Source organism: Salmo trutta, chromosome 16 (assembly GCF_901001165.1).
Source record: "Salmo trutta chromosome 16, fSalTru1.1, whole genome shotgun sequence".
Taxonomy (NCBI): domain Eukaryota; kingdom Metazoa; phylum Chordata; class Actinopteri; order Salmoniformes; family Salmonidae; genus Salmo; species Salmo trutta.
The window spans coordinates 39623364-39633831 of NC_042972.1; positions in this window are offsets into that span (position 1 = coordinate 39623364).

Here is a 10468-nt window from a genome sequence, read left to right on the forward strand (position 1 = left end):
CATAACTACCGTCTTCTTCTTCTATGATATCATGGCGGTCCACAAACAATCGTTTAAGTGCATGCCGCCACCTACTGTGCTGGAATGTACGATCAATCATGATCTGCTCAATTCTGTACTACCATGAAAATAAAATAAAAAACGAATAAATGCCTACTAACTTCTACCACTCATCCCCGCCTACCCCATTAATTAAACGTTGTCTATATCATGCTCAAACAATCCACCATTTCAACAGTATCATCTGATACCCCCAATATCTCTTTTGCCGTCTCTACAATAACCTTCAACCTGGCATTTCTGCTTTCCACAACCCGAGTAGTATTGATAATCTTACCAATAAAACCTATGAAGTCCACTTTATTAAGTGTCCTTTGACGCCACACATTCATGAGTTCAAGATTTCTGAGCAGGCCTCCAAACCATCCCAGACATTAGGCCCACTTACCACAGGAGTAGCCATAGAAGCACCATCCTTCCACACTGTAGTTCCACCGATCTGTCTTACAGCCTCCAGATACGATACATCATGACTAATTCTATATCTCTGAGCCTCTCTAGCCTCTCTCTGCACCTGGCATCCACCAAATGATGCACTGTGTTCCCATCCCCAGATTACAACACTTAACCTCCACATTGCTCCCACATTCACCGTAATCATGTTCCCCTCCACACTTGGTACATCTTTTCCTTCCTTTACATTGAACAGCTACATGTCCCATGCTTTGGCATGTAAAACTCTGCAATGAGGATGGGACAAATTCTCTGACATTGAAACTAAGGAATCCTATCTGTACTTTCCCAGGCATAACCTTCTCAAACCTCAGAAGCACTGATAGGCTTTCATTTCTTTGACCTTCTTTTCAACTGATCAACCTTTTGGCCTCAATCCCTCTTCCTCCCTTCACATTTTCTTTAATATCATCTATTTACATAGATATTTGGACCCCAGGAATGACTCCCCCCAATCTAGCATAAGCACCAGGGACATGGCTTTTAATCTTCTTCCCATTAAGCTTTTCCATTTTCAGAATCTTCTCTTGCTGAGCCTGGCTACCACAAAATATGAACAATCTACCATTTCCAATGAGCCAAGCTAATTTCCCTTCATCTACCTCTTTCTCTAGGGCAAGGTCATAACTATGGCTAAACCCCACCTATTTCTACAATATTTAAAACCTAACCTTATCCCCAATCTTAACCACACTGATAACCTTATATCTAACCTTAAATTAAGACACATTTGTGGCTGTTTTATGAATATCTGGGAATCTGGGAAAACTTGGAATATTTAGCCTAGGAAACATTTCTGGTTGGTCTAGAATGTAAAACAGTTAAGAAGGGAGACTTAAAATGGAATTGAGTGAAGTAGCAGCAAATATGTTGAATGAGCAACTAATGAGCCTCACACATTTGCCGAAATGACCTTATATCTTTCAGTCTAATATGGCTAGCAGCAAATATGTTGAATGAGCAACTAATGAGCCTCACACATTTGCCGAAATGACCTTATATCTTTCAGTCTAATATGGCCTTTGTAGCTCTTCATTAGAAGCATACTTTTTGTAAGTGTACTGAACAAAAATATGAACGCAATATGTAAAGTGTTGGTCCTATGTTTCATGAGTTGAAAATAAAGATCCCATGTTCTTTACGCAAAAAAAACGTATTTCTCTCAAATGTTGTGCACAAATGTGTTTGCATCCCTGTTAGTAAATAATTATATTTTGCCAAGATAATCCATCCACCTGACAGGAGTGGCATATCAAGAAGCTGATTAAACAGCACAATCATTACACAGGTACACCTTGTGCTGGAGACAATAAAAGGCCACTCTAAAATGTGTAATTTTGTCACACAACACAATGCCACAGATGTCTCAAGTTTTGAGGGAGCGTGCAGTTGATATGCTGACTGCAGGAATGTCCACCAGAGCTATTGCCAGAGAATTTATGTTAATTTCTCTACCATACAACGCCTCCAAGGTCGTTTTAGAGACTTTGGCAGTACGTCCAACTGGCCTCACAACCGCAAACCTTGTGTAACCACACCAGCCCAGGACATCCACATAAGGCTTCTTCACCTGTGGAATGGTCTGAGACGAGCCACCCGGACAGCTGATAAAACTGTGGGTTTGCACAACCAAAGAATTTCTCAGAAACCGTCCCAGGGAAGCTCATCTGCATGCTCGTCGTCCTCACCAGGGTCTTGGCCTGAGAAGAAGTGGCGTAGTGTCCTCATCACAGATGGTTCCTGGTTTCAACTGTACCGGACAGATGGCAGACATCGTGTATGGCGTTGTGTGTGCGAGCAGTTTGCTGATGTCAACGTTGTGAACAGAGTGCCCCATGGTGGTGGTTGGGTTATGGTATGGGCAGTCATAAGCTACGAACACAATTGTATTCCATTGATTGCAATTTGAATGTGCAGAGATACCGTGATGAGATCCTAAGGCCCATTATCATGCAATTCATCTGTCGCCATCACCTCATGTTTCAGCATGATAATGCACAGCCCCATTTCACAAAGATCTGCACACAATTCCTGGAAGCTGAAAATGTCCCAGTTCTTCCTTGGCCTGCATACTTACCAGACATGTCACCCATTGAGCATGTTTGGGATGCTCTAGATCAACGTGTACAACAGAATTTTCCAGTTCCCGCCAATTTTCAGGCTGCATCACATCCGGCCGTGATTGGGAGTCCCAAAGGGCGGCGTAAAATTGGCTCAGCGTTGTCCCTGGTTTGGCCGGGGTAGGCTGTCATTGTAAATAAGAATTTGTTCTTAACTGACTTGCCTAGTTAAATAAAGGTTCAATAAAATGTATAAAATCAAAGAAAATATCAAGCAACTTCGCACAGGCATTGAAGGGGAGTGGGACAACATTCCACAGGCCACAATCAACAGCTTGATCAACTCTATGCGAAGATGTGCAGCACTGCATGAGGCAAATTGTGGTCACAGCAGATACTGACTGGTTTTCTGATCCACACCCATACCTTTTTTTTAAGGCATCTGTGACCAACAGATGTATATCTGTATTCCAAGTCATGTGAAATCCATAGATTAGGGCCTAATTCATTTATTTCAATTGACTGATCTACTTATATGAACTGTAATTCAGTAAAATCTTTGAAATTGTCCAATGTTGCATTTGTATTTTTGTTCAGTGTAATTAGGCTATAACTGTTAGGCTATAACCGTCCTCTCCGAGTTCAGCTGGAATTTAGCCCGAAAGGATTTCACAAATGTGATTGGTTGATGATATGACATTGGCGTATGTCTAGTCTTACGCTGTGCAGAATATCAGATATCAACAACAATTGGAGAAGTGTTTAACATCACCACTACCACATCCTTATGATATAGCCTATATCTTGTCATGTGCAACTTGACTGCAAAAGATACAGGTTGGAATGTCAATTCTCATCAAATGAATAGGATCAATGAAGACACTCAAGTTTTTTAATCCTGTATCTCTCGACACATTCACTAAAATAGTCATGGCCTCTAAACCTTCCAGCTGTCTACTGGACCCTATTCCAACTAAACTACTGAAAGAGCTACTTCCTGTGCTTGACCCTCCTATGTTGAACATAATAAATGTCTCCCTATCCTGCGGATGTGTACCAAACTCACTCAAAGTGGCAGTAATAAAGCCTCTCTTGAAAAAGTCACAACTTGACAGGGAAAACTTGAAGAACTATTGGCCTATATCGAATCTCCCTTTCCTCTAATTTTTTGTTGTTGAAAAAGCTGTTGCTCAGCAAATCACTGGCTTCCAAAGACAAATAATGTATATGAAACGCTCCAATCTGGTTTTGGACCCCATCATAGTACTGAGAACAAACTCATCAAGGTTTTAAATGACTTTTTAAAAAAAGCGTCTGACCAACGCTCTGCAATTGTCCTCGTGCTCCTAGACCTTAGTGGCGCTTTCGACACCATCAATCAACACATTATTTTAGAGAGATTGGAAACACTAATTGGTCTACTCGGACAAGTTCTTGCCTGGTTTAGACCTTATCTGTCGGAAAGATATCAGTTTGTCTCTGTTGGTTGTGTGTCCTCTGTCAAATCAATGGTATGTTTCAAGTTCCTCTGTTCTAGGACCACTAGTGTTTTCACTATATAGGCTACTTCTTGCTGATGTCATTCAGAAACACAATGTAAACTTTCACTGCTATGCAGACGACACACAGTTGTACATTTCGATGAAACCTTGTGAAGCCCCAAAATTGCCTACCCTGGAAGCCTGTGTTTCAGACATAAGGAAGTGGATCGTGGCAAATGGTTTACTTTTAAACTCTGATAAAACAGAGATGCTAGGTATAGGTCACAAGAAACAAAGAGATCTGCTGTCAGATCTGACAATTAATCTTGATGGTTGTACAGTCTTCTCAAATATAACTATGAAGCACTTTGTTGTTATTCTGGACCCTGATTTGTTTTTTGACAAATGTATAAAAAATATTTTAAGAGCAGCTTTTTTCATCTTCATAACATTGAAAAAATCATAATATTTTGTTAAAAAATTATGCAGAAAAGCTCATCCATGCTTTGTCACTTCTCCTGCAATGCTCTACTCTCTGGCTACCCAGATAAGGCACTAAATAGACTTCAGTTAGTGCTAAATATGGCTGCTAGAATCTTGACTACAACCCAAAAATGTATCATAGCATCCAGTGCTAGCCTCTCTACACTGGCTTCCTGTTAAGGCTAGTCAAGGTTTTACTGCTATCCACAAAGCATTAAATGTACTTGCTCCTACAGTGAGGGAAAACAGTATTTGATCCCCTGCTGATTTTGTACGTTTGCCCACTGACAAAATGACCAGTCTATAATTTTAATGGTAGGTTTATTTGAACAGTGAGAGACAGAATAACAACAACAAAAATCCAGAAAAACACATGTCAAAAATGTTATAAATTGATTTGCATTTTAATGAGGGAAATAAGTATTTGACCCCTCTGCAAAACATGACTTAGTACTTGGTGGCAAAACCCTTGTTGGCAATCACAGAGGTCAGACGTTTCTTGTAGTTGGCCACCAGGTTTGCACACATCTCAGGAGGGATTTTGTCCCACTCCTCTTTGCAGATCTTCTCCAAGTCATTAAGGTTTCAAGGCTGATGTTTGGCAACTCGAACCTTCCCTCTGCTCAAACATTCTCCAACCTATCTCCTGATTCTGCCTCCTCAACCCTCCTCTCCTCCCTTTCTGCATCCTTTGACTCTCTATGTCCCCTATCCTCCAGGCCGGCTCGGTCCTCCCCTCCTGCTCCGTGGCTCGACGACTCATTGCGAGCTCACAGAACAGGGTTCCGGGCAGCCGAGCGGAAATGGAGGAAAACTCGCCTTACTGCGGACCTGGCATCCTTTCACTCCCTCCTCTCTACATTTTCCTCTTCTGTTTCTGCTGCTAAAGCCACTTTCTACCACTCTAAATTCCAAGGATCTGCCTCTAACCCTAGGAAGCTCTTTGCCACCTTCTCCTCCCTCCTGAATCCTCCTCCCCCTCCCCCCTCCTCCCTCTCTGCGGATGACTTCGTCAACCATTTTGAAAAGAAGGTCGACGACATCCGATCCTCGTTTGTTAAGTCAAACGACACCGCTGGTCCTGCTCACACTGCCCTACCCTGTGCTTTGACCTCTTTCTCCCCTCTCTCTCCAGATGAAATCTCGCGTCTTGTGACGGCCGGCCGCCCAACAACCTGCCCGCTTGACCCTATCCCCTCCTCTCTTCAAATCAAATCAAATTTATTTATATAGCCCTTCGTACATCAGCTGACATCTCAAAGTGCTGTACAGAAACCCAGCCTAAAACCCCAAACAGCAAGCAATGCATGTGAAAGAAGCACGGTGGCTAGGAAAAACTCCCTACGAAAAACTCCCTAGAAAGGCCAAAAACCTAGGAAGAAACCTAGAGAGGAACCAGGCTATGAGGGGTGGCCAGTCCTCTTCTGGCTGTGCCGGGTGGATATTATAACAGAACATGGTCAAGATGTTAAAATGTTCATAAATGACCAGCATGGTCAAATAATAATAATCATAGTAGTTGTCGAGGGTGCAACAAGCACGTCCGGTGAACAGGTCAGGGTTCCATAGCCGCAGGCAGAACAGTTGAAACTGGAGCAGCAGCACGGCCAGGTGGACTGGGGACAGCAAGGAGTCATCATGCCAGGTAGTCCTGAGGCATGGTCCTAGGGCTCAGGTCCTCCGAGAGAAAGAAAGAGAGAAAGAGAGAATTATAGAGAGCATATTTAAATTCACACAGGACACCGGATAAGACAAGAGAAATACTCCAGATGTAACAGACTGACCCTAGCCCCCCGACACATAAACTACTGCAGCATAAATACTGGAGGCTGAGACATTAGGGATCAGAAGACACTGTGGCCCCATCCGATGATACCCCCGGACAGGGCCAAACAGGCAGGATATAACCCCACCCACTTTGCCAAAGCACAGCCCCCACACCACTACAGCCCCCACACCACTCTTCTCCAGACCATTTCCGGAGACCTTCTCCCTTACCTCACCTCGCTCATCAACTCATCCTTGACCGCTGGCTACGTCCCTCCCATCTTCAAGAGAGCGAGAGTTGCACCCCTTCTGAAAAAACCTACACTCGATCCCTCCGATGTCAACAACTACAGACCAGTATCCCTTCTTTCTTTTCTCTCCAAAACTCTTGAACGTGCCGTCCTTGGCCAGCTCTCTTGCTATCTCTCTCAGAACGACCTTCTTGATCCAAATCAGTCAGGTTTCAAGACTGGTCATTGAACTGAGACTGCTCTTCTCTGTGTCACGGAGGCTCTCCGCACTGCTAAAGCTAACTCTCTCTCCTCTGCTTTCATCCTTTTAGACCTATCTGCTGCCTTTGATACTGTGAACCACCAGATCCTCCTCTCCACCCTCTCCAAGTTGGGCATCTCCGGCGCGGCCCACGTTTGGATTGCGTCCTACCTGACAGGTCACTCCTACCAGGTGGCGATGGCGAGAATCTGTCTCCGCACCACGTGCTCTCACCACTGGTGTCCCCCAGGGCTCTGTTCTAGGCCCTCTCCTATTCTCGCTGTACACCAAGTCACTTGGCTCTGTCATATCCTCACATGGTCTCTCCTATCATTGCTATGCAGACGACACACAATTAATCTTCTCCTTTCCCCCTTCTGATAACCAGGTGGCGAATCGCATCTCTGCATGTCTGGCAGACATATCAGTGTGGATGACGGATCACCACCTCAAGCTGAACCTCGGCAAGACGGAGCTGCTTTTCCTCCCGGGGAAGGACTGCCCGTTCCATGATCTTGCCATCACGGTTGACAACTCCATTGTGTCCTCCTCCCAGAGTGCTAAGAACCTTGGCGTGACCCTGGACAACACCCTGTCGTTTTCCACTAACATCAAGGCGGTGACCCGATCCTGTAGGTTCATGCTCTACAACATTCGCAGAGTACGACCCTGCCTCACACAGGAAGCGGCGCAGGTTCTAATCCAGGCACTTGTCATCTCCCATCTGGATTACTGCAACTCGTTGTTGGCTGGGCTCCCTGCCTGTGCCATTAAACCCCTACAACTCATCCAGAACGCCGCAGCCCGTCTGGTGTTCAACCTTCCCAAGTTCTCTCACATCACCCCGCTCCTCCGCTCTCTCCACTGGCTTCCAGTTGAAGCTCGCATCCGCTACAAGACCATGGTGCTTGCCTACGGAGCCGTGAGGGGAACGGCACCTCCGTACCTTCAGTCCCTACACCCAAACGAGGGCACTGCGCTCATCCACCTCTGGCCTGCTGGCCCCCCTACCTCTGAGGAAGCACAGTTCCCGCTCAGCCCAGTCAAAACTGTTCGCTGCTCTGGCACCCCTAAGGTGGAACAAGCTCCCTCACGACGCCAGGACAGCGGAGTCAATCACCACCTTCCGGAGACACCTGAAACTCCACCTCTTTAAGGAATTCCTAGGATAGGATAAAGTAATCCTTCTAACCCCCCCCTAAAAGATTTAGATGCACTATTGTAAAGTGGTTGTTCCACTGGATATCATAAGGTGAATGCACCAATTTGTAAGTCGCTCTGGATAAAAGCGTCTGCTAAATGACTTAAATGTAAATGTAAATGTAAATAACTTCTATGCTCGCTTCGAGGCAATTAACACTGAAGCATGCATGAGAGCATCAGCTGTTCCGGACGACTGTGTGATCACCCTCTCCGCAGCCGATGGGAGTAAGACCTTTAAACAGGTCAATATTCACAAGGCCGCTGGCCCAGACGGATTACCAGGATGTGTACTCCGAGCATGCGCTGACAAACTGGCAAGTGTCTTCACTGACATTTTCAACCTCTCCTTGTCTGAGTCTGTAATACCAACATGTTTCAAGCAGACCAAGAACACTGCCTAAATGACTACCGACCCGTAGCACTCACATCTGTAGCCATGAAATGCTTTGAAAGGCTGGTCATGGCTCACATCAACACCATTATCCCAGAAACCCTAGACCCACTACAATTTGCATACAGCACCAACATATCCACAGATGATGCAATCTTTATTGCACTCCACACTGCCCTTTTACACCTGGACAAAAGGAACACTTATGTGAGAATGCTATTCATTGACTACAGCTCATTGTTCAACACCATACTGCCATCACTAAGCTAAGGATCCTGGGACTAAACACCTCCCTCTGCAACTGGATCCTGAACTTCCTGATGGGCCACCCCCAGGTGGTAAATGGTAGGTAACAACACATCCACCATGCTGATCCTCAACATGGGGGCCCTTCAGGGGTGCGTGATCAGGCCCCTCCTGTACTCCCTGTTCACTCATGACTGCACGGCTAGGCACGACTCCAACACCATCATTAAGTTTGCTGATGACACAGCAGTGGTAGGCCTGATCACCGACAACGATGAGACAGCCTATAACGAGGTCAGAGACCTGACCGTGTGGTGCAAGGACAACAACCTTTCCCTCAACGTGATCAAGACAAAGGAGATGATTTTGGAGTACAGGAGAAGAAGGACCGAGCACGCACCCATTCTCATCGACGGGGCTGTAGTGGAGCAGGTTGAGAGCTTCAAGTTCCTTGGCATCCACATCACCAACAAACTAACATGGTCCAAGCACACCAAGACAGTTGTGAAGAGGGCTCGAGAAAACCTATTCCCCCTCAGGAGACTGAAAAGATTTGGCATGGGTTCTCAGATGCTCAAAAGGTTTTACAGCTGCACCATCGAGAGCATCCTGACAGGTAGCATCACTACCTGGTATGGCAACTGCTCGGCCTCCGACTGCAAGGCACTACAGAGGGTAGTACGTACGGCCCAGTACATCACCGGGGTCAAGCTTCCTGCCATCCAGGACCTCTAAACCAGGTGGTGTCAGAGGAAGGCCCTAAAAATTGTCAAAGACTCCAGCCACCCTTGTCATAGACTGGTGGTACCGGAGCGCCAAGTCTAGGTCCAAGAGGCTTCTAAACAGCTTCTACCCCCAAGCCATAAGACTATTTTGCATTGCCCCCCTGCTGCTACTGCTATCTATGCATAGTGACTATAATAACTCTACCTACCTATTACCTCATACCGGTGCCCGCACACACTGACTCTGTACCAGTACCCCCGTATATAGCCCTGCTATTGTTATTTACTGCTGCTCTTTAATTATTTGTTATTCTTACCTCTTACTTTTTTGGTATTTTCTTAATTTGCCTCGCCTGGCTCACCAACTACTTCTCAGACAGAGTTCTGTGTGTCAAATCAGAGGGCCTGTTGTCCGGACCTCTGACAGTTTCTATGGGTTTGCCACAGGGTTAAATTCTCGGGCCGACTCTTTTCTCTGTATACGTCAATTGCTGCTGGTGATTCTCTGATCCACCTCTATGCAGACGATACCATTCTGTATACTTCTGGCCCTTCTTTGGACACTGTGTTGACTAAACTCCAGACGAGCTTCAATGCCATTTGGGACGGCAGGTAGCCTAGTAGTTAGAGCGTTGAACTAGTAACCAAAAGGTTGCAAGATTGAATCCCCGAGCTGACAAGGTAAAAATCTGTCGTTCTGCCCCTGAACAAGGCATTTAACCCACTGTTCCTAGGCCGTCATAGAAAATATGAATTTGTTCTTAACTGACTTGCCTAGTTAAATTAAGATACAAATAAATAAAAATAAATACAACTTTCCTTCCATGACCTCCAACTGCTCTTAAATGCAAGTAAAATTAAATGCATGCTCTTCAACCGATCGCTACCAGCACCTGCCCGCCCGTCCAGCATCACTACTCTGGACGGTACTGACTTAGAATATGTGGACAACTACAAATACCTAGGTGTCTGGTTAGACTGTAAACTCTCCTTCCAGACTCACATTAAGCATCTCCAATCCAAAATGTAATCTAGAATCGGCTTCCTATTCCGCAACAAAGCATCCTTCACTCATGCTGCCAAACATACCCTCGTAAAACTGACTAT